We start from the raw sequence: 26,034 nt of genomic DNA on the forward strand, positions 1-26,034 counted from the left end.
GACTGGGGGATTTGGAGGGGGTAGAGGAGGGGACAGGTAGCTTTGCATAGGTCATAACATCAGTCTGAGAAAATATCAGTTGTGTGCATCTTTGAATGGGAGAGCTGTCAATCATGGAGCAGGTGAAGGTGGGGGACACAGAACTCCCTGTGTCCCCCGTCCTGTCATCAGCCCCGGTCAGACAAAAAGTGAGGCTACACTCTCCTCAGAGCTCCCTGAAAAAATTCAGAGTTTTCCAGCCCCATCAATAATTCTTTTTTTTAAAATAGATTTTATTATTTATTTTTAGAGAGAGGTGAAGGGAGAAACATCAACATGTGGTTGCCTCTCCCACACCCCCTACTGGCAACCCAGACATGTGCTCTGATTGAGGATCAAACCAGTGACCCTTTAGTTTGCAGTTGGTGCTCAGTCCACTCACCCATACCAGCCAGGGCCCCGTCAATATTCTAATTCTCCCATGCAGTCCCATACATTCTCCCCAACCAATGCCCACCCCTGGGAGGGCCCCAGGTCAGTTAGATCCATTCCTGGCATCTGCACCGCTCTGCCACCCATCACTGGGCCCTCTCCAGAGCTCGGCACATGGCAGACCTGGTTTCCAGCCTTGCCCTGCAGCTTACGAGCAGTGACTTTACCTCTCTGAGGCTCAGGATCCTTAATGATAAAATGGAGGTAGTTACACCCACCTCACAGCGCTGTTGGAATTCAAATGAAGCAAGGAATCTAGGATACCTGGGCTACTATCTGGCAAAGTCAGGTACTCCCTCAGTGGGGCTTCTATTATTGCTCATAATTTTATCAGAGACCAGCTAAATCCATGAGAAATGGCCTCACTTGTAGCCTTTGCTTATTTGCTCACTCACTTATTCATTTGTCATTTATTTGCAGGGAGCCTTATAGTGTGCAGGGACTTCACTGGGCCCTGGGCCCTGTTCTTGAGGAGCTCCAGCAGGCGGAAAGACAAATGAAGAGGTCTCTGGGAAGACAGAGGTGGCCTCTGTCCCTGCCTGGGGTATCAGGGAAGGCTCCCTGGAGCAGGTTATTCTTTGGTGGAGTGTGGACAAGGAGGCGGAGGGTGTTGGGGGCAAGGAGAGCTGCTGAAGGTGCAAAGGCATGGCGTGTCTGCAAATGTCTGTGTTTGTAGGAGCTGAGCCTGGGAGGCCATCAAAGCCAAGTTCCAACAGCCCTCAAATGTCAGGATGCAAAGTTGGCAACTGCATGATGGATGCCTGCCAAGGAGCCCTTGGTGGTTTGTAAGAAGGGTAGAGGTGTGATCCAGTTTGAGATTTAGGGGGCCCCATTTGCTGCTGCATGGAGGACAGATTGAATGTAGTTAGAGTCCTGGTCAGAGACTCTGAACCGGAGCCCTGGGACATGACAGGGGCGCTGCAATATGGGTGGGGGTGGGGCCAAATCAGGGCCCTTGAATGCCAGGTTCAGGGCAGCCTCCCATCCCTCCTCCACACACCCCTCCACAGCCCTGACAGCCAGGATGCTAGAAAGACAGACTCTCAGAGATGCCCTGCTCTGGTCTTCAGGTCACAGAGGGGAATTCAGGGCCCAGAACAGGCAAGAGGATGCCCTACAGCCCTTCAGTGTGCCCACGGGGGCCTCCTGCCCTGGACCCCATTCCCAAGGCCGTTTCTGCAGTCTGACTCCTCTCCTGGGGGGTGTGGCGTTGGTGGATGAGGGGTCTGGAAGGATGACTTGCTCCAACGGCCAGGCCCGTGCAAGCCCTCCCATTTCCGACTGGGGAGAGGAGCCCTTAGAGCTTCCAGAACTCTCTCCCCTCTTTCTCCACACCCAGTTTGTAGCTGGGGAAACCAGAGCTCAGAGAAGAGAGGCGGTGGGCTCCTGGGGTATAAATATGGCCATCTGGCCTATGGGTGTCAAGAACCAAAGGCAGAGTACTTGGGCCCTGCTGCTGGGCAGCTGGGTCCATGATTCCCGAGGACTCCCAGCTGGTGGGGGGTGGAGGTCCTACGGCAGCAGCTCCTGGCCCCGGCCTGGCCCTTGTGCTCGGCACTGTTCCCAGGGCGTGCTCTCTTTCCAGATCAGTCTGCGTCTCTGCAAGGCACGGATGAGGAGGACAAAACAGGAAGGAACCATGTGCCTTCCGCTCTAGGGATCTGTGGGTCTGGGCTGGTCCCTTGTCTGGTGGCTCATCCAGGGTGGGGTTGGGGGGAGGCCTGGCTCTGGTCTCTGGGGTTTGCAGGCTGGACCAAGCCGCTCAGTGCCTGGCCTTGTGCTTGACCTGGATCCTACCTGGGGATGGGATAGACTAGGGGTGGGGTAGCCTGGGGGTGGGTATGGGACTACATGGGAGATATGTTACTGTTTAAAGTGCTTAGTGCCCGGTGTTTGCTGCCTTCCAATCTCCCTGGAGAGGCCAGCTGGGCAAGGCCTGCTCATTGCCATTTCCCTGGAGGGGAAACTGAGGCCCTATTTCAAATCAGTCACTAAGCCCTGTTTGTTCTCCATCCTTACATCTGTCAAACTGTCCTTTTCTGTCATCTGTTGTCTGTGCCTCAACCTATACTGCAGCCACCACAGGCTGTCTGTCTGCCATCTCCCTGGACAATCCATTACCTTCCTGCTGCTAGAGGGATCTTTGCTCAGCAAAAATATGACCTCATCACTCCCTGCCTAAGCACTTTATGGCTTCCCAGTGCCTGAGGATCAAGGCAAACCCTGGCCTGGCGACCTGTCTGTTCTCAGCATCCCCTCCTGCCCCTCACATGCGACCTGCAGGACCTTGAGCTACTTCCAGTCCCTGGGACCAGCTGTGCTCTCCTTTGCTCTCTGGTCAGTGTTATTGCTGCCTCCTAGATGGCCCCTTCCCCTGCTGTGAACTCAACAACAGAGGGGACCCAGGCCCTGCCCCCAGGAGGGGCCCAGGTAAGGGCCACGGTTCTGCAAGCACAGAAGGCTCAGTGGAGGAGGCAACGACGAAATAGTCAACTGTGCATGGAGGCAAAGGCGCTTCAGACAGTGGGAACAGCCTGGCAGGGGCAGGATGAGGTGCCTTGAAGGGGGGTGAACGCATCTGGAGCTGCCAGTGCGCCAGTAAATGTGGCTGGAAAAGAGCCCCGAACTAACAATAATAATGATACAATTACTGAACCTTACAGATCTACATTACACTTAATCCCTGTGAGATAGGACTGGTATTACCTCCATTTCATACGAAGGCACAGAGAGGTTACCGATTCGCTCAAGGTGGCACAGGTAGAACGGATGGCTGCTGGGCTGGAACTCAGTCTGGCTCCAGAGCCCGTGTTCTTAGCCCCCACAACACGCTAGGGCTGGGTGGGGAGGCTCTCAGGGGGCGGGGACACCCAGCCCCTCTGTTGCTCTACCTAACTGCTCGGGGCCCAGCTTGCCCTGGGCTCACCCTCCCACCAGTCGCAGGGCTCCATAAATGCTGCCTTCTCCAGGGACCAACCAAAAGGACTCCCTCCGCTTCTTCCAGTGCCACGCTCACCCCCCTCACCCCCACACCGTGGGAAGTCTGAGGTGAGGAATGTCCTTTCAAAGTAGGACCTCATGACCTGGCTGCCCGTCAGATTCCCGAGCCCCTCCTGGGGAGGAATGTTTGCCTGTCAAGCAATTTTTGCTATGGGAGGGCCCCTCCCCCATTCCACAGTAATCCTATTCATTCAAGGTAGGCACCCAACCCAGAGCTGATCATTCGGAGCCTGTACCCAGCCCTCCCTCCAGTGGTCAGTTCAGGAGAGCCCAGTTACAGTCTGTCCCAAGGATTTTGGTAGAACCAGCATGAAAGGTTTTTCCTCTTTTCCCCCAGGGTTCTGGGCTGTGAAGGCCCTAGAAGTTTGGTGCTTCTGGAAAGAACTTGGATGAGAATGTAGGAAGTCCTTAGGAAGTCAGAGGAAAAGATACAAAAAGAAAGAGAGTGTTGGGGCAATTGTTGTAACTGCTGAATTCAGCTATGTCCGATCCAGGTCTGCCTTGGGCCCTTTCTTTACCTGCACTGATGCCTTTCTTGCCTGAGATAGTAGCATTTGTCATTTGCAATAAAAACAGCCAAAATGGCACCAAAAATCACAGGCAACAGTAGAAAAAACAGGTCAATTAGAATTCACCAAAATTAAAAAAAAACTTGTGTGCATCAGAGGACACTATCAACAGAATGAAAAGACAACCCATAGAATGGGAAAATATTCGAAAGCATATACCTGATATGGGATTAACATTTAGAATGTATCAAGAAATACTACAACGCAACCACAACCAAAATGACTCTATTCAAATGTTGGCAAAAGATTTGAATAGACATTTCTCCAAAGAAACTACCCAAATGGCAGCCCTGACTGGTGAAGCTCAGTTGGTTGGGCATTGTCCCGCAAAGCAAAAGGCCGCCAGTTCAATTCCCCGTCAGGGCACGTGCCTGGGCTGCAGCCTGGTCCCCAGCAGGGGCGCACACAAGAGGCAGCCAGTGGATGTTTCTCTCTCACACCTCGATGCTTCTCTCCCTCTCTTTCCCCCTTCCTTCCCCTCGCTCTAAAAATAAATAAATAAAATCTTGAAAAAATTTCCAAATGGTCAATAAGTACATGAAAAGATGATCAAAATTACTAATTGTTAGGAAAATGCAAATCAAAACCACAATGAGATACCACTTCACACTCATCAGGATGGCTATTACTTAAAACCAGGAAATAACAAGGATTGGAGAGGCTGTTAAGAAATTGGAACCCTGTTCATTGCTGGTGGGAAAATAAACTGGTGCAGCTGCTGTTAAAAACGCTTCGGCAGTTGCTTAAATAAATAAATAAATAAATAAATACAGAGTTACCATAAGATCCAGCAATTTCACTTCTAGGTGAAGAGAATTGAAAGCAAGAGCTCAAACTGATCTTTATACACTAATGTTCATGGCAACGTTATTCACAGCAGCCAAAAGGTGGAAACGACCTAACGGACTATCAACAACAGAAGAATGGATAAACAGACAAGGGCATATCCATCCACACAGTGAAATGTTGTTGAGCCTTCAAAAGCAAGGAAATCCTGATATGTGCTGCAAAGGGATGAACCTTGAAAACATTATGCTAAGTGAAATAAGCAAGACTCGAAAGACAAATACTGTATGGCTCCACTTGCACGAGGTGCCTTGGCTACAGTCACATTCATGGAATGGGAGGAAGAGCAGCGGTTCCCTGGGGCTGGGGTGGGGGAAGCGGGGAGCCGAGGTTTAATGGGTGCAGTGTCTCAGTCCGAGAGGGTAAGGTTCTGGAGACGGGTAGGGGTGATGGTTGCACAACAGTGTGAGTATAACTAACACCACTGAATTATCCATCAAGAGTTAAAATGATAAACCTCATGTGTGGCATAAAAATATACATTTTGCCTCTGTCCCCGGTTCCGGACACAGAGCTCCTAAACCCCTTGGAACGTCCTGAGTGCTGGATGCATCTCTTGTTCTAACGATTTGGCCCTTGGCAGGCGCCTAGGTAACTTCAGGATGGGGGGGTGGGGTCACTAGGAAGACCACACCTTGAGTTGATCTTGGAACTTTCAGCCCCATTCCCTAATCTCCAGGAATGAAAGAGGGGCTAGGGATTGAGTTCAGTCACCAATGGCCAATGAGCTAGTCAATCACGTCCACACAGTGAAACCTCTTCATAAACCCCTAAACGACAGGGTTCAGAGGGTTCTGGGCTGGCGAACACAGGGAGACGCTGGGAGGCGGTGGAGCTCCTCGCCCCGCCCCCCATCCCGTGCTCTGTGCGTCTCTTCCATTGGACTGTTCCTGAGTGGTCTCCTTTGTGATAATCCGGTATTAGCAAACAAAGTGCTCTCCCGAGTTCCCTGAGCTGCTTTAGCAAATTATGGAACCTGAGGAGGGGGTCGTCGGAGCTCCCGATACACAGCCGGCCAGTCAGGAGTGGAGGAGGCCCAGGACTTGCCACTGGCGTCTGAACTAGGGCTGCAGCCCTGTGGGACTGAGCCTTACCCGGCCCGGTCCGTGCTGACTCCGAGTTGGTGTCGGAACTGGTTGGTGTAAGGGGGAGAAAGCCCTACACATTTGGTGTCAGAAGTGCTGTGAGTAAAACATACATTTTACCACAAAAAACAATTAAAATGTAAAGTTTATGTTATATGTATTTTACTATAATAAAAAAAAAACATACCAACAAAAACAGCCTTGACAATTGTATCTGCATGTCAGGAGACAATTCTCCATGGGTCTCTCAGACTTCTGCATGGTTTGTGAGCAGACAGATTGCCCTAGTTCGAGGCCATTTTTTCAAGGATGTTTTCCAAGCAAACAGCTTTGGAAGACAGAGAGAGTCTCTCCCTCTGGAGCAAAAGGCAGGTTTGTGGACTGTCTAGTCTGACAGAGATGATGTCTTTCTCTGGGGCAAAAGTCAGGCAGGCTTGACGCCCATTATAAAATATTTGAGTCGCCCAGCATCCGGGTTCCTTTCTTGTAATGCAGCTCACTGCACATGCAGGTACTATTTGACTCCTTTGCATCACCTTGTGGGAACTGGGGCTTGAGGAACTGGTGCTAATGCTTCTATTCTCTCTGCTGCTGTTGCTGTAGAAACAGAGTTCTTTGTCTCTCACCAGGAGCCTTAGGTTTTCCGCTAGCATCCATTGAAACTGCGGCTGGCTAACTTGTTAATTTGCAAGTGCATTAAAATTGCAGACTCCTCACAGGTCTTGTTACTGCTTGCAGCAGAATCTTAGGTGGGAGGTATGGGAAACTGGTGTTTTTGACAATTCATTAAGGATAGTCAGCCAGTGAAGGCTTGTCAGAATCTTGCCCTAGAGCTAATCCCTGGAAGAGGTGGTTTTGCTAAGGAGCTGGCACTTTTCCTCCTCTTGGAAGCTGCTCCTCCTTTTTTACTTTAGCTGCTAGAAAGCTCCAAGTCAAATGTCTACACTCTCCTGCCTCAGGGTCAAAGTTAGTCTCAACCTTCATGTAACTTGTATATTCCTGCTCCTTTTTTTTTAATTAAGATGTAATTCACCTACAACAAAATTCAACCTATAAAGTGTACAATTCAGTGGGTTTCAGTATATTCACAAGACAGTACTACTGTCTCCATCATCTAATTTTGGAACATTTCATCACTACAGAAGAAATCCTGTACCCATTAGCAGCTAGCCCTCATTACTCTCTCCCTCCTTCCTTCTCTCCAAGAAGGTGAGAAACTACTTATCTACTTTCTGTATTTATGATGAGCATTTGGGTTTTCACTTTTTAGCTATTACGAATAACGCTACTATGAAAATTTGTGTATAAGTTTTTGTGTGGGTGTATATTTTCAATTTTCTTGGAAACATACTTGAAAGCAGAACTTCTGGATCATATGGTAACTCTCTGTTCAACTTTTTGAGAAATTAAGACACTGTTTTTCAAAGTAGTTGCACTATTTTACATTCTGCCGATCATGTATGAGAGTTCCAGTTTCTCCACAGCCTTGTCAACACTTATTGTTGTCTGTCTTTTTCACTGTAGCCATTTCATAGGAGTAAAGTGGTGTCATATTTCAATTTGGGTTTGCATTTCCCTAACTGCTTTCTCTCCTGTTTGGCTGTCATTCCTGTTTCCTCATCTTGTTTTCTGTATTTCTGATTTGAGAACTGCCATCTTTCGTGGAACTAGTGCCCATGGATAGGAAATCTGTGGGTTTCAGGGCCCGGCAATCCTGGTTTTGCATCCTCTCTCTGTTTCTATCAGCTGTAACTTTGAGCAAGTTATGTAACCCCCTGGATCTCAGTTTCCCTGCTTATCGAACGTGGGTTATAGTATTAACGTTTCATGGTTGTCGGTTTTTATTGTAAAGGCAAATCTATGATAGAGCTGCGGTGCGGGCCGAGCACAAAGTAGGGAAACCTTGTGAATGGGGAGTCTGACAGGGAGCTCTCCAGCTTGGTCAGGGCACGTAGGTTGGGGACTGTTTAGATTTTAATCTATTATCTGCTTCATTGCAGCACATTTTTACAACAGAGACATTTCAGGTGCCTCAAATATCAGTCTGTCTGTGCCTGCACTCCCCCTTTGTGACAGGAGAACTGAGACTGGGCACCATAACGTCAAGCGCTGGTGAGTCTGTAGGGTTTATTCTAACCTCTTACCAATTCCAGCTCTTGCCTCAGCCATCAGACCAGCCGCTGCCTAAAGGAATAGCTCCTGTCTCAGATGAAGGGATCTTCTGGGGACGAGGGAAGTGAACCAAAACTTCCTAAGAACCTGCAAGTAATGGTATGTGCCTTATCTTATTTTATCCACTCCATGAACTGGTCAGGTAGGTTCTATTATTCCATTTTACAAGTCAGAAAACTGAGATTCCAAGAAGTTAAATGAGTTGTCTGAGATCACACAGCCAGCACATGCTGGCCCTGGACTCAAACCTAGCTCTCATTTCAATACCTGACTTCTTTTCCAGGTGTAGACTATGCCTCCCACGCCCAACGGGAGGCACTCAGAGAACTTTGGGGCGACCTGAACGGCTGGCTCCTGTTCCACTGGCATGACAGAGAAAACATCATCCTTCACTCTGTGCATGGATCTGTCTTCCAGACACCACGGGCCAGCCCTTTCCTGGGACCGCAGAACAACCCTTGCTCCATCCCAGACCATGAAAACAAGCTCTGCAGTGGGAGCCAGGACGCCGGCTTCTCCCCGCCTACTACTGACTTAGCTGGCCCAGCCTGTGAGTTCTCTAAGCAGGGGTCTGGGTCGGCTTGCCCCCAGCTCCTGGGCCAGCCCCAGACACCCATCACGGCATCTTGCACAGGCCCACCCTCCCATGGGAGATGTTAATGACCGGCTGGCCCTTGGGCCCGGGGAACAGGAGGACACCTCCACAAGCCCAGGCTAGGGCGCTTGCCCCTACCAGACATGCCAAACAGTCAGAGGAAGAAGAGTCAGAGCTGGGACAGCATGTCCTTACCCCAGACTGAAATAGAAACCCCTTTTGGAGACAAATGGGGAAATGGCCCCAAGACAGGAGGGGTCGGGGTGGAGTGTCACTGGGGAGGGCCCTGCAGACACAACTTCCTGAGAGTCTTGAGTGGTCTCTGCCACAATGGGGACCTGTCACAGGCTCTGATGACTACCTCCTCCCTCCCCCGCCCCAAAGAAGGACAAATTGGCATCTCAGGTCCCACACTGAACAAGATGTTTCAACTTCTCTGAATCCCTGCCTCCTCGACTGCAAAATGGAGATAACAGTCATTGTGGCTGCATGTGCCTTTATGTAAAGCACTCAGCACATAGGAGGTGCTCAATAAACAGTACCCATTGTTAATATCACTTTACCTTCTCTTTCAGTTCAATAGTGCCCAAGGGTTTTATTCATTTGTTTTTCATTCATTTATCCAGTCTGTACACGCCTGCCAGGTAGGCCACAACAGTTAAGAGTCAAGTTTTTGGAGTTAGGCAGGAGTTAAAACCCCAGCTTTGCCACTAGCAGGCAGGCTAACTCTGAGAAAGCCATTTCCTCTCACTGAGACTTCAGATCCATGCCTGTAAAATGGGAATAATAAGAGCACCTCTGGTTGGCACTGAGATGTCCAGACGAGTCAGTGGGGCAAAGATGTGAGAGCAGCCAGCGCGGAGCCTTGAAGGGAAAAGCGGACGGCAGGTGGGCTGCACAGCGCAGCCAGGCCAGCCGCCAGCCCTGCGACCGGGCTGTGCCGGGCAGCTGGGCCTCCAGGGACGGCCGCAGGATGAGGCGAGGGTGGGGGGAGGGGAGGGGAGACAATTGCTAGGTTTCCGGGCCATGGCCCAGTCCCTTTCTGGTAAATTAAGAAACAGTGAGGAAACACAAAAAAAGATTTTCAGAAGTTTAGAGGAGAAAAGCCCGAGCCAAATAGGGAGCCTTGGGTAGTGTGGAGTTGCTCCACCCCCGACCAGGAAGCCAGGGGAACAGGCACACTCACACATGTTGCACACGTGTGTGCACACACACTCACAAGCTACACGGTCTCAGCCCTGCAGACACACCCAGGGTGTGCACACTCGTGCAGGTGTCCCATCAGAGGCAGAGCGCTTTACAGTTTGCAAAGAGCCTTCTCATCTATCACCTCATTTGATGACAGGGGACGGAGAGACTGTCCCCAAACTGGCTTAGCACCTGTTCTAGATCCAGCAAGAGATGCGAACCCTAGACGTCTTCACGGGGTCAGGGCCCGTCCCGTTGGTGGCACTGCTCCCTTTTTGTCCCGGTGGTGGTGTCAGTGGGAGTTGAAAGGCAATAGAAACCCTGGAGACCTTACCCCAGCTCCCCCAGATACACTCATTTCCCTGCTTTGCTCCCCTTACAAGTCACACCTTGGCTCAGGACACACCTTCCCCACTGGTCACGTGGGGTCAGCTTCAGGCTCTCTTGACATGTAACTGGGACGGCAGAGGCCAGAGCTTCCCAAGGATCAAATCTGTGGACTCCCACCCAGTCGCCTGATCTTCGTAGCCTCTCCCGCCACGGGCCCCACTGCGAGAGACCCTCACGAGCACATGACACCTCAGTTTTCAGGTCTTCAGGGGAGATCACTGTTTCCCCATATTTCAGAGCAAGAAATGGAGGCTCAGAGCGAAAAAGTGTCCTGTGCCACTCAGAACTCAAATCCAGGCTGGTGTGATTGCCATTCCCACCTCCGCTATTCCTCTCCTTCACCGTGAACCAGCCGGGTCCCCTGTCTCCATCTCCTCTGCCCTCCCAGCTGCATAGCTCAAGGGCCCCAGGCACAACCAGGCAGAGGACAGGAGGAGGACCCCCCAAGTCTGCTCCTGCTCCTGGCCCAGTCTCACAGGAGCCAGGATGGCTGCAAGTGGACTGCACAGGGAGCTCTGAGAGGAGGTAGGGGCTCAGGCATCCGCACGACATTGACCCAGAACACTCACCCAGGAGTCAGTGATTTCCCCGTTGGTCTGAGGAGTGTCAGAGCAGATTCTGACTCCCGGAGCAGCCCCTACTGCTAGCCAGTTCCTGTGTCACACACTGTCACGTGCATATCCCACAGAAGTCTCAGAAGGCAGCAGATGAGGAAACCGAGACATCTGAGGAGGGGAAGTAACTTGCCACAGTACGTGCGTGGCTGGCAGGTTGCAGAGCTTGGACCCAGATCTCAGGACCATACAAACAAACTCAAGTCCCTAATACCAAGGCTGACTCAGCCGCTAGCCAGCTGGGAGCTGTCACTTTACCCTGAATGTGCTCATTAACTCAGGCCCAAGGGCTGTGGGGAACATTGAGTGAAATCACATTTAAGCACCAGGGCTTGACACAGGGTAGGCACTCGCTGGATGACCGTTTTTCTCCTCCTTCTCTCCACCCCACCCTGCAGCCCTCTGCTGGCCTTTCTCGAGTCTGGAGAGAGCCCTGGCCCTGCTCATCGCTCTCACGAGGGACAATTAACCTGGTTTTCTCAGCAGTGACTGGAAGGTCCCTTAAGAGAGGCTGAGCCCCTGAGATTAGTGGCTCTGCTGTCTGCAGCTCTGACTCCGTGGGGCCAGATGCCACCTTCTCCCCCCAGGGACAGAGAGGATGGCTCCTCAGACTGGAACTGACCTGGGGGCAAAATCTGAGCCCGGTCACCATCCCCTCCCCTAGTTCCAATCCATCCTTGAGCTTGGTGGCTCTGACTCTGGCCAATGGTGGCCTGGATGGCCCCTCCCATCCATAAGATGAGTTTTCCTTCTTCTCCTCCTTCTCCTCCCCCCCCCCTCTTTTACAGGTACTTATTGGGCACCTACACTGTGTAGGTGATGGTCAAGGCACTTGAGGACATAAAACAAAGTCCTTGCCTTTACAGCTCCTATGTTCTGGCAGTGGAGATTAGTTTATTCTGGTTAATGTGTAAATGTACAGCAAGTCAGATGGCGATAAGAACTACAGAGGAGCACTGGGAGGGTAAAGCAGGGAGCCAGGGAGCTGCAATTTCAGACAGACTGGACAGGCACCATGGGGATTTGCTGGATCCTCTGTTCACACCACCACCTCCCGTCTGGCCTGGAGGAGACCCTGACCCTGAACCCCTACTCTGTGCCAGGTCCTGCCTTGGCTGATCTCAGCAGGAGGCCAGACACCAAGGCTAGGGGCTCCTTAGGCACAGGTCTCAGGTCAGGACCACCAGGGCTTCCCCATGGAGCATCCTGGGCCTGCCCTCTGTGCAAGGCCCTGCAGAAGCGCCCTCTGCAGGCTCGGAGAGGGAGCGCATCCTCCAACCAACCCCGATGTTCTGTTGCCAGGAGAGGCCCTTGGGCCCGGAGAGGGGGCAGGGATTTTCCCAGATCACACAGCAAGGCAAAGGTGTCCTCGTTCCCCTTCTTGCCCTCTCCTCTGGCTCGTCCACAAGGGTGGGCGAAGGGCTGAGCCTCACAGCAGAGTGTTGTTGGCCTGTGATGGGGCGGTCTGTGCCCTGAGCCAGCTCCTGGTAAAGGTGTATGAGGTGCTCCTCTATTGGGCCTACCTGGTGGCCCCAGCTTGCCCCAACTTCCAGTTCTTATTCTCTAAGCCCCAGAAAGCTGAAACTACTTCCCCTAAGCCTAAGCTCTGGAGTCAACTACGGTTTGTGTTGCTGTGTGATCTCAGGTAGGTCCCATCCCTCTCTGGGCCTTGGTCTCCTCACCTGTCAGATGGAGGAAATGAAGCACCTGCATCTCAGGGCTACATGAAGAATGGCCAAGACATTGGAAAGAAGGCAGTGTGCAAAATGTAGGCGCTACCCAGATGACAAGGGGTTGCCCAACGTTCAACAACCCTGCTTATCTGAAAGCTTCTTTCTTCATTCTTGTAAAGCCATGAGGCAGCCCTCAGAGCAGGCCCTTGACCTCTGACAGGAAATAAGTAGAAATTCCACAGAACCAGTTCTTCAGAAAAGACAAAGCCAACTGTGCTCCTGACTAGCAGGTGGCCCCTCCTCGTCCTTGAGGCGAGAAGGTGAGGAGGGAGAGATGGGAAGGGACAAGGCTGGGGTGGAGAAGGAGCAGGCCTGAGGGACTATGAGAGTCACTCGCCTCCCACCTCAGGCCCTCCGGCTGGGAGAGGGTGAAGGGTCTGACGTAGAGGCTGCACACACACTCACACGTGTTTACAATTGCATCCTTGTACGTTTCCCTGTGCCTGTGTCTCAGCATGTGACATACACACATGCACACACATGCCTCCTCCTGGGGAGGTCACAAACCCCAAGTTCACGGGCCTTGTTTTCCCAGGCTAGGCAAATATTTTTTTTTTTTTAGAGAGGAGAAAAGGGGGAGGAAGAGAGGGAGGGAAACATCGATGTATGAGAGAGACATTGACTGGCTGCCTCTCACACGCCCCCAACAGGGGACCTGGCCTGCAACCCAGGCATGTGCCCCAACCCAATCGGACCGGCGACCTTTAGGTTTACAGGCCAGTGCTCAACCCACTGAGCCACACCAGCCAGGGATAGGCAATTCTTGCCACAATCCCAGGCTTGCCCAGATGCCATAGGAGATTTGTGGGGTTCATGGTTACTATAAGCTCTCGATTTTCCTTAGGAAAAAAAAGCAGTTAGACAAGAAGAAGAGGAAAGGTTGGAGGATTAACTCAGGATCTCCCAGCTCAGCCCCGTCTATAGGCTCCTGGGGGCTGAGTGTTGGGAGGGGGGTTGGTGTGTGCCAAAGGTCATAGCCCTCTGGGGGTCCTCAGACCCTCTGCTGCCTGTTGGCACTGGCCCCTCCACAGCCACCCTCCTGCCGTCAGTCACAGCAGGAGCCCCTCGGCCCCACGCAGAGGTCAAGCACTTCAGAGTTCATACCTCACATGCCCTTGTTGCGTGCTGCTCACCAACCTTGTGCCAGACTGACCTTAGAACCCTGCCTCCGCAAGCCCTGCCCCCACGCAGCCAGGCCAGCTGGGTCTCAGGGTCCCCCCTCCTGGCCTTGGGCCGGGCTCACAGCACAGTGCAGGTCACTTTGTTGGGTGGGTCTCATCACTTCCCGAACCTTGGTTTCCCTAGCTGCAGAATGGAGCTATTCCTGTCCCTGTGAGTCAAGGGCTGCGAAGGGTCTCTGTGAGCCACTGGCTGACAGAAATAGTTTCTCACACATCCGGGCACCCAAGGCCACTGCCCACTGGCCTGTTGCTGCTTCTGGAGGAAAATGCTATCCAGGAGGAAAATGCTGTCCTGAGCCCTCTGTCTGAAACAGCCTGGCCCCGATCTGATGGGAGAGCCTTGGTACCTCTGGGATTCGGATCAGGTCCCGACGGGCCCTGTCGTCACTTCATGTTTGCAGGCAGCATGCTTGGTGGTCCCTCAGACAGGAGGAAGCTGGTCCCTATTGCTGTACCTCAGTTGTCCTTCTCTGCAACCTGGACACTCTGTAGTTCTGTCCACAGCCTGGGACCTGCCATTCACCATCACAGAAAAGCACAAGGGGCCACCGAGACCCGGCAGAAAAGGAAAGGGGCGTGCCCATGGGCATAATCCTGCACTGGTGCGTGCACAGCACACCCAGGCCCTGACGCAGCTCCACGTAACCCACACAGGCCCACGCACGTGCATATGCTGAGGCACCTGCCACACCTGGAAGCACACCACTCCCGTCATGCACATGTGCACCCGCATGAGTATGCGTCCACGTGCAGCCCGGCTTTCGCAGGGCTCTTGCGTGGCTCAGCAGCAAGTGTCACTGAAGAGCTTTCGGACCAGGAAAGGGATGGAAAGGAAGAACTGAGTCCTCGGGTGCCCAGGCCCTTCCTCGGCTCCCTCCACAGGGTTACCGAGAACACAGATGATTTGTTCAGTTTTTCCTCCTCAGCCAACCTGCACAAGCCCCGGCCAGAATGTTCAGAGGTCCCTTTGGGAGTGTGGTCCCCGACCTGTCCAGCCAGCCACCAGCCCTGTTTGTTACCAGCTTAAAGTGAGGCTTTAGGCTAATTAATCACTCTGGATTTGGAAGCTCAAAGAGCAGAATGTGGGGCAGCGGAGTTCTAGAGGGGCAGGGCCATCTGCAGGCAGAGGGAGCACAGCCACGGAGCCACCACTGGCTCCCAGGGCCCTTCCCTCACTAGACTTTCAGTTCATTCACTCATTGACTCCAGGGAGCTCTCTGAGTGCTGGTGACTTGTTGGAGAAGAAGAACACCCTGGCTGTGGACTCAGCTCAGGGTCCAGCCTCCTTGGAGCTGCGGGATGCAAGTGGGGGTCACCAGTCCCAGACCTCTCCATTACCCCCTGTGTCTCTGCAGTGGATCCCACCACAGCCTGACCTAGGTCCTCACGTATAGACTGAGTGTGAACTCTGCTCAAAACCACTAGCATCATACAAGAGCATGTCAGGAATGCACTCTGAGGCTCCACCTTGACCCACTGACTCAGACCTCAGGGATTGCTGTGTACACTGACATTTGAGAAGCACTGGTCTAGAACATTCCATACAGCGTTGGCCACTCCTCCTGCCAGCCCCACAGGACGGCTAAGAGCCATTCAGGTAATAACCACCTATATTGGCAAGCACACAGTGTTTACCACAGTGCTTATACTGTCTCATTAAATCCTCATGCACCCTTATAAGGTAGATACCGCTACTGGCCCCGCATTACAGATGGGAACATGAGGCACTCTGAGTGGTTAAGTAACGTGTCCAAGGTGGACAGCTGTAAGCAGCTGATAGTGGCAGAGCCAGGGTTTGAACACAACGCTCTGAACCAGCACACTGCCCACCCAGCAGCAGTGTCTCCATGTCTGGGCTGGGGGCAGTGTGTGGGGGAGGCAATAAGGTGAAAATTCTGAGAAGCCAGTGGCTCTCTTCACAGCGATCTGGGAAACACTAGATTTTACATACTGATTGCTTTAGAATTTAAAACTCTGTCCATAAAGGAGCTCAGACAACACCCACATATGCCACAGGATCCTATTAGACGTAGGAATGAAAAAAAAAACAGTAGCAGAAACCTGGACTAAGATGGTGATTGAGCTTCCTGGCAGCCAAAGTAAAAAGGAGGCAGGAATGAGGCTGGAAGTGAGGAGGCTGTGAGGATTCTACAGCTGGGCCAAAGCCACCCAAAGGGGTGGAGACAAGGGGACCATTGGAGAGGTATTTGGGAGGCAGACTTAATGGGGTTTGACAACTGCATGGGGGAAGAAGCCCAGAAGGGGTCCCCACACCCCTCCTTCTTGCCAGGGTGGTTGGCTGGAGGGCAGAGAAACACCCGGGGGAGGATGGGCACAGGACCTCACAGTAGATGCCTGGGAAATGTGTGCTGCCTGTCCCCCTCTCAGTTCACGCCAGTACCTGCTCGGATGTGGGCCACCCCCACCACCAGCCTGCCTCACACGGCCCGGCCTGGGGGCCCGGGGCCCTTCTGGCCTCCACTCTTCCACCAGCCCCTTGGGGGCTCCTGCTTACCGCATCGGTTCTCTGAAGTTACAGTTCCTTCCTCCAGTCATCAGCTTGGGCTGGGGGTGGGATGGGTGATGATCATGGGGAAATAATCGTGGAGAATATGTGAATCCACAGGCCTGCTGCTGGTTGGGGGGCCAGGGCAAGGCAGTAAAAACCCTGCAGGGCAAGGGCTGGCACCCAGGAGTCCCCACCACTCACTCAGTCTCTGAAACTCTCAGCCAGTCCTGGCTTCTTGCAGAGGACATGGGCCCCAGTTCTTTTAGTGGTGAGATCAATTTCTCACATATGGGCTGAGGCTGGGTGGGGGAAGAGGGGAGGGAGATGTACCTAATGCTGTATTTTCATGTTGCTTCACGTGATCCTTCATTTGCTCATTTACTCTTCACTCATTCAACAAATGTTTACAGACTGGTCCAAAGATCAGGCATTTCATGGCAGCGCTGACGTCCTCGGTGATGCCACAGAGAGGTCAGGGCGTTTTAGTCCTGTGTGTCCACTGGCCAGGTGAGGAAAACAAGGTCTGGAGAGGGACAGTGACTTGTTTGAAGTCCCACAGCTGACACTGACACTGGCCAACAGACTGCACTCCCCAGCCCACGCTGAGGTCACGCAGGGCTGTGCACGAGTGAAGCTGCTAATACCCCAGGAGTCTTTGCACGACCTCAGGCATTCAGGGTCTCTCAGACAGACCGACGTTTGCCTTGGGGGTCTCCTCAGCCCCATTTCTTTGCTCCCCCTTCTTCCTCTCCCTGTCCCCTCTAGGAACTGAGTGACCCTACACTTCCCTTTTCATGAGGGGACTGGTGACAACGTGGGCCCTAATCTTTCCCTCTCCTGGGCCACCCTCCCCTGAGAACCACAAACTGCTCCATGCACCTCCACTGCCCGAATGAGGAGGGGCCTTGGGGTTCACTGTCACCCAACCCAGGGAGCATGGGGCCATTTCACCAGGGAACTTCCCCCACCCCAGAGGAGCTGCAGTGGCTGTGGAGGGATCTTTCCTGGGGCTTCTCAAATGGTTCTGCACAGTGACCCCTAGTGAGGCTTCCCTGGAAGTTTTAAGCTTGAGAGCGTCAGGCTGCCGGAGCTGGGGCCAGAGTCCTTGAACAAGTGACTCGGGGATGGAATCGGGGATGTGACAGCTGCAGTACAGAACGGGAGAGTTGGGTTGTAGACACAGAATATTTGAGTTGAGGCTATCGACTTTTAGGAGGAAGGCTGTAGAATCATAAACAGTCACGACGGGGATTGTGGATTAAAGGAAAGCCGGGCCAGAAGTGACGCCAGCATCACCCTGTCCCTCCTCCCTGGAAGCTGAGAAGACAGAGCTGGTTCTGTCACCTTGCCAGTCAGGGCTGGGCCAGGCCACCTGCCACCCCACAGGGTTGTTTCCTCCAGACCTCCTGGGGTTGCCCTCAGGGCCTCGGGGCCAAAGCACTCCCCGCCTGGGGACAGCGGGGACTGTGGTCTGCCTCTGGCCTGGCCGAGCCTCGCCACCAGCCCGGCACAGCACCCCGCCACCACCGAGGATATATTTAGGTGTCCTCCGCAAATATGTTTCCACAGCTCCCAGCACTGCCTTTTATGTCCCCTTTTCCTCTGAGGCCTCTGGGCACCTTCTCTAAACTGACCCGAAAAAGTCACCGGAACAAGGGCCCCTGCTCTGCCGATGCACATGTTTCCCCCGCAAAAGTGAAGCTCAGCCTGAGGGTTTTCCTGGTCCGCTTTGGCCCTGAGCTCAGACCCACCTGCTCTCACTCCGACCTTGCAGCCTCTCTCCAGCTCCCAGAGCCGGCCTTGACTTCCCTCATTCCAGGGAGAGGGCAGCCCAGCTCCTACAAGTCCCCCTGCCCACACACACAGGGCAGGGGTCGGAATTTCCTGTTCCTTTGGTATCTGTCAGGAGAGAAAGACCCCCACCCAAGCCCGTGGCTGCCCCTGCACTTCTCCCCCAGCCTCTCTCCCACGCCCCCTCCCAGGCGCTGCCAGAAACGGGCACCTTCCCTCCTCAGACTGCATCTCCCCAGAAGCCAGAGAGGCACTGGGAATTTAACAGTTACGTGGTCTGGGATGCCCCCAGACATATTTAAAGGAGGGTTCTCAAGTTCCCCCCACCCGGCTCATGGGGAATCATTGCTTCTGCAGGAATTGAGGGTTCCCAGGCGGGCAGCAGCCCACTCCTGTGGGGGCTCCGTCATTACCATCGCAGTTTTGCTGCCGGCTGTTAAGGGTTTTTATGCGGAGACTGTGCCAAGCACTTTATATCCAGGAACTCAGTTTTCACAATAACCCTACAAGGCAAATACAACTGACGTCTCCATTTCATAAAGGAAGAAACTCAGGCACAGAGAGATTTTACCCAAAGTCGTCCATGTGGAGGGTGCCAGAGCTGGGATTTAAACCAAGCCTGGATGACACAATGACCTCAATGTCCCAGGTGGTCATCTGCTATGGGAACCCCCCCCCTGTGGTCCTCTGGGGTCCAGCAACCTCCTCATGCCCAGCCAGTGGGGCGAAGGTGAGAACCTCATTGGCGGTCAGGGCTCCGCCCCAGAAGCCAGGTCCCCTGCCCCTGCACTAGAAATGACCGAGGCAGATCCCACCACTGTCCTCCATGCAGGACACACCCCCATGCCACTGTGATCCCCTCCATACCCAGTACAGGTGGCCTTACACAACTCCAGCTTCCCACCACACAACTGTGCTGCACTCGTGCACACTGAGCACAGCCACCCCGCCACACCCCACCGGGAGGTCTGTGTGCTGCGGCCCCAGCCCAGAGGACAGGCAGGGTTTGTACTCCACAGGTGCCGGAGGGCCCTGTGCAGGACAAACCTGCTCATCACCGAGCCTAGAGTCAGCTCACTGGGCGGTAACTTACCAGAACAATATTTTTACATTAAAATAAATGCAGAAATATTACAGAGAGAAATGCAAAATCCACATGAATTTTGAAAGGTGAAAAGTGAGACTTCAAAGAAGCTTTGTGTGCGTATGAGGAAGAGCTTGGGGCTGCTCGCACTGCTCCCACCCAGACCAGGTGTGAGCTTGTACTCTTGCAAGCCCTTTGGGGCGCTGGAACAGTCAGAACCACCCCGGGATCGCGAGGACCGTTCTGTCAGTGGAAACAGCCAAATAAATGCTTCCCGCCTCCATTACCTGGCCCAGCACACCACCACACAGGGCCATGGAGTGCCACACACTGAACACATCTCCCAGCATGCACAACACACACGTGTGCACAAATGTGCCATGGTGCCCAGCATATAGCCCAGGCACACACACATGGAGCCCCTGGGTTACCTTGGCACAGTCACCGACGGCTACGGATAGGGACCACACACACTTCTTGCTGACACACACCACAATCCACTGGTTGCACTGGGCACACCATGCACACACCTCACATTACATACTACCCAGCACATACACATTGCCCATTCTAATCTCTTATGTACTGCCCCCATCACATACTCAGACTTGCCCCCAGAACCCCACAGAGGCAGTAACGTAAGCCTGGAGTGGGCAGACCTACCTTGTACTCCTGACCCTCACAGCCCTCACCTGGGCTGTGTAGCACAAGCAGGGGTTGAGTCCAAATGTCACTTGCTCCAGCACTGGGAAGCCAACCCACAAACCCAGGGGCAGCATAGGCTGCGGCTGCAGTTCAGCTCCGCTAAGCTAAGCGTCCTGTGCACCCCGCACGCAGGGAGAGCAAAGGGGAGGGGAGGAGGCGTGGCCAGACCTGGCAGACCGGCTCTGACTGTCTGCCTCTGGGGAAAACAGATGCCAGGGAACTCGCTCTGGGCTAGAACCCGAGAACCCTGGACTCCTGCTCAGGTTCCCTGGCCACTCCTGTCCTCCCCTGTCCTCAGCTTCCCTCTTTGTACGGGGGACGGTGGCTTAAGTGGTGACTAATCAGATCTTTTCAGCTCTGCCGTTCTGCAGTTGTGGGATGGTGGAGGCGGGGAGAGGGGATAGTGCTTGTTATTTCTTGAGCCCCTACTATGTGCCAGACACTGTTCTAGGTGTTTTAAAACATTACCTCCTTTGATCCCCACAGCAGTTCCAGAGGTATGCAGCACCATTGTACAGGAGGGGAAACCAAGGCACAGAGAGATAAAGTGACTTGTCCAAGGTCACCCAGCTAGTAAAAGGGAAACCTGAGATTTGAAAGCAGGCAGTCTGACTCCAAAGCCCAAGTACCCCCCATGGCATGGGTTGGTGACACTTTCCACTCCATACACTGCACCATAACAATCCCAATCCTCATAACAGCCCCTGGGCTTGGTGTTACAAATCCATGTTATAGATTAAGAAACTGAGGTTCAAGGAGATTATTTTACCCCAGTCACCCTGCTAGTAGGACATCACACATGGGGTGGGAGTGATGCTGGGAATGACGAGCGTCAGATAGTGTAATGGGACAGCACTCGGCATGTCGTTGGTGCTCACGGATGCCAAAACTCCTCCTGGGTGTCCCTTGCCTTCCCTCTCTTCTGTCTTCTAATGTCTCCTATGGACGGTGGCCTCCGCTTCCCTCCTCCCTGAAACCTTCCATGCCCTGTAGCCTGCAGACAAGCTGGCCCTTCCTCATGGCTGCCACTGCAGCTTTTATTCAACAGTTATTGAACTCCTACTATGTGCCAGATTCTGTGCTGGGCACTGGGGATGCATGTGGACAAGACAGCCCAGACAGTGCCGGCCTCATGGAGTTTGTAATCTGGTGGGGAGCACAAACATCGCAGTCACAGGAACTTACACACAAGCACACACTGCTGTGAGTGCTAAGAAAGAAGAGTGGAGGGCTGGAGGAGAGATTGCCCTGGGAGGGGCTTCGAGTTTAAATCGGGACATTTGGGAAGTGACATTCAAGCTGAGACCAGAGTGAGGAGCTGACCTCAGCCAGGTGATGGTGAGGGGAAGGGAGTCCCAGGCAGAGGGAAATTTACTAGGGGCTCAAGACAGGAAAGGGTTTGGCATGGTCAGGTAATAAAGTACAGCCAGAGTTGGGAGCACCCCACTAGCCAGGAGGTATGGCTGGACACGGGGCTGGAGGAGCAGCAGTGGCCAGTCCAGCAGGGCCTTGTAGCAATGGTCAGGAATTTGGCCTTTGTTGGAAGGGCTGTGGGAATCACCAAAAGGTTTAGAGCAGCAGTGACATAATCAAATCTCATTTTACTAGATATTTCAGGGTGCTGGATGGAGGATGGGGAAAGAGTTGGAGAGGCAAGGAGGTGGCAGCATTCCAGCGAGAAGGCTGCTCCACAGTCTGGGAGGAGATGGGGCGGCTGGCCCAGGGAGGGGTGGAGGGTGGAGATCTGAGAACAGACCCAGAGGTGTTTGGTGTCTTGGGCTATGGTTGTGGCCATCTCTCCCTGACTGGAGGGCCATTGAGGCGGGGCTTTGTCTGGTTCGAGGGGGCAAGGGAGGGTGGCTGCCAGCCCTTGGTGGGAAGAAGGTGTTTGCCTGTGACTCAGGGGACTTGGGCTCCCAGAAACCTATCACTTTCTTGCCTCATCTCCCTTTATGGTGGCCCTTCCAAATCATCCTCCACAAGCCCTAACTCACTGACTCCTCAATCATAGTTGCTGATTCCACTCTCTACTCACCAAGGCAATTCACTCACCAAATGTTCACTGGCTTTTCCCCATGCCTGGGGGACATTAGAACTGAGGCAAAGCTCAGTGGAGGAGACTCACTTAAGTTTCTGCCCTCAACCTCTCTGCTCAGCATCCATCTCCCCAGGGGGTGGCTTTTCTTTCATCTGAAGCTGAAGACACCAGCTATGCCCAGAGCTGCCCTTCTGCTTCTGCAGCCAGGTTCCCACACCCTTGGTTACCCCACCCTCTTCTGGTTCCCTTCCCTGTAGGCCTATTGTTAACAAAAATTAACTGCCACCAAACTAATATCAGCAGCAGTCCCAAATCTGGGGTGTGGAAAAAGACAAACAGGTTGCAAACCTGGGAAACAGCCTCCAGTGGGAACTGAAAATGCACTCAACTGAGACAAAGGGGAGGCTCCTTTTTATAGAGAAAATTCCTGCTCTGGTTCCCGATTGGTTTGTTTTATGCAAATAAGAAATCCAAATCTGCACATTCTTGATTAGTGGGAATTGTGCATTCTAATTGGTCCAAATCTCACATTCTTGATTAGTTGGAATTGTGCATTCTGATTGGTTGTTATGAAGCTGCTCTAATTGGTCAGTATAGATGCAAATGAGGATATCATTTCTGATTGGACAGGGCCGGTCTCAGTCCTATTGGTACAAAGATGATGCCCGGAGCTCCCTTATAAGGGTTGACTTTGGCCTGCAGGAACACAATGCAAGAGGCTGGCAGCTCAGTCTGTAGCTTTTCCCTGAAATGCAGTGTGCTCCAGAGGCCTCTGTCAGCAATGGCTGCCAGACTCTGGAATTAATTTGGGCCCCATTAACCATGAGGAGTCTTTCTTGGCAGATATATTCCTTCTTGGGGCTAACACTATGGATATGCTCCAGCGTTTCCCCAAACCCTGCATTGGAGCCACCCCTCCAGGTATTGCTCCCCTCTCTTCCCTTTACTGCCAACGGTTGGGGAGGAGTTGTCTCCTCTGCAGTCTTCTGCCCATTTATCTAGTCTCTGCCCGCAGAAAGCTCCCAAGATGGTCCCTTTAAGGACCCAGCGACCTCCATACCTTTGAAGGAGTGCCCAGGAAGTCACTCCACAGACACGGTCAAGCCCCCCACAACAATCTCCCCCATTCTCCTCCTGCTTTTTAGACTCCTCTCAGGGCTCTGTCCCCCCAGTCTTTGCCCATTCTACATGTTCTTTCTAGGGAAGGGCAGTGGCTCTCCTTAAATTATCCCTGTATGCTGGACAGTCACAGTCCCCACCTTCAGCCCAGCGTTTCCCCTACGTCCCGGCCTATTGCTCCCTGGACGTCTTCCTTTCGAGGACTGCAGCACCCCTTTTCTGCGGTAGGCTCCCCCATGTCCTCATCTCTGTGAGGGCATTGTTGGCCCTGTCAGCTCAGCCCAGCACCAGCAGCGCTCAGACAGAAACCAGCCCCTCCTCCCATCCCCCATCGCAGCTTATACTCAACAAGCATTTATTGAATTCCTACTATGTGGCAAGGTAATGAAGAATTTCTTAAACAAAAACAATCAAAAAAAGAGAGAGAGAAAATTATGAAGGGGTAAATTGGTAAACTCAAGCATAATAAAAAATTTAAATTCTGTTATTCTAAATACACACACACACACACACACACACAAAGACAGACCTCAAACTGAGAGAAGATGCTTGCAACACATACAACAGATAAAGGATTACTATTCAGCACGTATAAATAACTCCTACATATCAGTAAGAAAAAGCCAAACAACCTAATAGAAAAATGAACAAGAGACACAGTTATTTCACAGAGGAGAAAGCAAGTATGGCCAATACACATATGAAAATATGTTTACCTCACTATCAACCAGGGAAATTTCAATTAAAACTTAGTGAAGAATCATTTCATACACATCAGGTTAGCAAAAGTTAGAGAGTTTGATAGTGCCAACTTTGTTGAGGGTGTGCAGAGATAGGAAATTTTAGGTACTGCTGATGGGACTGGAAACTGAACACAAGCAAGATGAAGAACAATTTGTCAATATCTGGTGGTTGAAGATACACATAGTCAGAGACTAAGCCACTCCACCCTAACATGTATTGCCAGGAGAAACTCTGGCAGGTGTATAAAAATGTACATCACAGAATTATGTCTAACGCAAAACATTTGGAACAATTTAAAATACCCATTTATAGGACAATGGAAAAATACATTTTTATTCAGGCATTCTTTGCTATTTGAACTCTTACTCTCTTAATATTTGTTCTAATGACTTGTAAATATTTGACTAGTAGAGCCCTGGCCCAGTAGCTCAGTTGGTTAGAGCATTGTCCAGATATACCGAGGTTGCTAGTTCGATTCCTGGTCAAGGTACACACAAGAATCAACCAATGAATGAATAAATAAATGGAACAACAAATTGATGTTTCTTTCTCCCTAAAACAAATTTTAGTAGTAGAAAACCTGTTGTAACAAATCTGCGGGTGCTCGACAGCTTGAGTCTGGGTGAGAGCATGTGGAGTGGGCTGCAGTTGTAACTCAGCTTTTTTTTTGATGGGATAGGATCGTGCCTCATGCTCATGTCGCTTAAACTTGTTTGGTGCATAGTTGTTACCATCTTCCCCTCATTGTTTAGTGAACATGTCTTCTCAGAAAGTGGAAAAGCCTAAGAAATAGGTGAGCCTGAGAGGCTTAGAAAAGCCCCACATTAGGAGGAAATGTGTAAGTAATAAAGCTCATTGAGAGGGCTTGGCTAGGCACACATCCTTCTCCCTCACACACAGGAGGTGCGCCCTGCATGAGGGATAGAAGAAGCTCATTCAGTGTTAGACAATGAAGTAACCAGTGTTTTAAATCCTTTAGAACTTTCTATAATGATGGTAATGGTCTCTATCTGTGGTCCAGTATGGTAGCCTCTGGACCTGTGTGGCTACTGAGCATTTCAAGTGTGTCTAGTGCAACTGAGGACCTGAACTTCTAACTTTTGATTAATTTGCACTTAAACTTAGCTTCCTGTGGCTAGTAGATACCATATCGGACAGCATAGTTTATATTATGCAGAAATACTTGGTGATTATTAAGAATTTTAAAGAATTTTAATGATATTTGTGGGAAATGAGTTGACGTTTTGGGATGAGCTGGGAACATATTTTTCCCAGCTAAAATTCTGTGATATGGGCTTCCACTGTCCACATATTTGCTATGAGGAGTGGTCCATATTCTGATAATAAGAGGTGACTGTGACTGTATATTCACAGAATGGAATACTATACAACAGAGAATATGAATGAACCAGAGCAATACACAGCAATAAAGCTGAATCTCATAAGCATAATGTGACTGGAAAGTATAAGAAGAATACACCCAGGAGTATACTATGACCATCAAATTTTAAAACATGCAAAATAATACTAAACTCAGTAGAAAGCATATGAAGACATGAACGGGAATAACCAACAGTGTAAAGTTACTTTTGAGGGGAAGGAGGTGGTGAGATTGTAGGTGACACACCCGTAGCTCGGGTCCCTCTCCTGACTTCCCGGCAAAGACGAGGGTGAGCAGGGCCAGCACAGAGAGGAGCTCCCTCCTCTCAAAAGCCTTCTCTGTCTCTCTCCCCACCAGACAGGCCCAGTGTCTCCTCTGGGCTCCCATGGTCCCGGAGTTGGCCTCTGATGCACCTGACCATTTCAGCCCGATGCTGTCTCTCTTCACATCTCTCCCCCAGCAGCAGAAAGGTTCTTCCAGGGCAGGCACTGTGCCTGCTGTTCACCAGCCCTATTTCCCCCGCAGTTGGCACAATGCTCTGTAAATATCTAAATGAAGGCATAAATACAGGTTTCTTTGGGGATTTAGAGTTATCAGTGTCATTCATTTATTCTTTGACTCTAGCTATGTGCTTAGGCATGGTCAGGACATCGGGGATGCAAAGATAAATTGTCTGTGGCTAATGCCCTTAAAAAGTGCCTGGTGTTCGGAAAGGATAAACAAGGCCACGTGGGCATTGGGGTGCGCAGACATGCACGGAGACACAAGAGTCCAGAGGGGTACTGGACCAGTCTGGGGACAGGGGGATGGGGGACAGGG

General features: G+C 51.9%; 1 protein-coding gene and 1 long non-coding RNA gene across 7 annotated transcripts in view; one reads left to right on the plus strand and one right to left on the minus strand.

The window, feature by feature from the left end:
* The window catches only part of P2RY6 (pyrimidinergic receptor P2Y6), a 34,553-nt gene extending 14,516 nt beyond the window's left edge, over positions 1-20,037 (minus strand). For 3 of the 6 annotated variants that reach the window (XM_028516524.2, XM_036028836.1, XM_036028834.1), the window contains exon 1: positions 14,192-14,397. The gene's annotated coding sequence lies outside the window, so the exon portion shown is untranslated. Of the gene's footprint in view, positions 1-10,885; positions 11,230-14,191; positions 14,398-19,891 lie in introns of those variants that run through there. The other 3 variants (XM_036028838.1, XM_036028837.1, XM_036028835.1) reach the window with 3 other exon arrangements.
* On the plus strand, positions 1-25,922 carry LOC118501266. The gene is made up of 3 exons (XR_004903890.1): positions 1-149; positions 15,745-15,750; positions 25,912-25,922. It is a non-coding gene; the product is annotated as an uncharacterized LOC118501266 (long non-coding RNA).
* The last annotated feature ends 112 nt before the right edge of the window (positions 25,923-26,034 follow it).

This window comes from Phyllostomus discolor, chromosome 6 (genome assembly GCF_004126475.2).
Source record: "Phyllostomus discolor isolate MPI-MPIP mPhyDis1 chromosome 6, mPhyDis1.pri.v3, whole genome shotgun sequence".
NCBI lineage: Eukaryota > Metazoa > Chordata > Mammalia > Chiroptera > Phyllostomidae > Phyllostomus > Phyllostomus discolor.